The following is a 1156-nucleotide window of genomic DNA, read 5'->3' as shown; positions in this document are numbered from 1 at the left end:
GTCGTTGTGTTTTCTGACTTGTTATAATGTTTTCTGAATTGTTGTTGTGCTTTCTGAATTGTTATTTTGTTTTTTAGACTTGCATTTGTGTTTGTAATTTGTTATTTTGTTTTCAGAATTGTGATTTGCTTTGCACTTCACGGCCACCGTAGAAGTGCGCTCTATACATGAATCATTAGTAATAAATGTCCATAAGGGATGACTACTCCCCCATCAAACTGGGTGGCATCTTTATGAAGCGAGGGATGAAGTAGGAGAGATGTGTGGAGGCTTCGCAACATGTTCTCTGGATGGATGATGGCAGAGATGAGTGTGAAGAAAAGGTTTCTAACACTTTTAGGAAATACATTTCTTTATGTGGGCGTTTCTTTTTTTTATTTTACTGTGGTATAACAATGAAAACATGGATTCTAGGAGCACAATTATAGCTGAAATATATTTAGACTTTTTCTAAGTGTAAGTCAAGTATACTTAAATGTCATTTTAAGTATATTTCTGAGAAGTACATAAAGCCCATTTCTGAGAAGTACATAAAAAGTAGACTAAAAGTATACTTTCCTATTTTTAGTTTAAAAGAAGTATACTAATAGCACACTTGAATAAACTTCTTTTTCGTAAGGGTTCTTCCACAGTAAACTTGCTCAGTAGCTCACCTGAAAAAGGCACTTGCGATGCAGGCGCGAGTCCCGTGAAACATGAGTTACGATAAAAGTGCACAAAGACTTGTACTGTAGAAAATGTCATGCCTTTCTCACATTTATTTTTGATAACACTATCTGTTATGTTCAGGGTAGGCGTTAGTGAATGTGGTATGTTATTTTTAAACACAATAGAGAATGAACCTTTCAGCGCCACTCACCAGCCATAAAACTTCTAAAAATAAAACTTCACATTCATCTGTTTTGAATGAAACTGAATGTGCTTTTAGTACCACATACTGGTCATTTCACTTTGAAAGTGTCACAAAATGGTCAAGAAGCAACATAATATAATTTTTCAGTAATGTCAGCAGCACAGGCATTTTTTTCTAATGAGTCTGGGTTGGTTTATTGGTTCACAATTTTTCTATATGATCTAAATATAGGATTACAATGATTTTGGGAAATGCAGCCACTTTTCAGGGGGAAAAGAAAACTACAAAGTATTTTGAAATAAA

The sequence above is a fragment of the Sinocyclocheilus rhinocerous genome, unplaced genomic scaffold, assembly GCF_001515625.1.
Source record: "Sinocyclocheilus rhinocerous isolate Xijiao unplaced genomic scaffold, SAMN03320098_v1.1 scaffold3445, whole genome shotgun sequence".
Lineage (NCBI taxonomy): Eukaryota > Metazoa > Chordata > Actinopteri > Cypriniformes > Cyprinidae > Sinocyclocheilus > Sinocyclocheilus rhinocerous.
The sequence above is the reverse complement of the archived record's forward strand: the minus strand, read 5'-3'. Positions refer to the sequence as shown.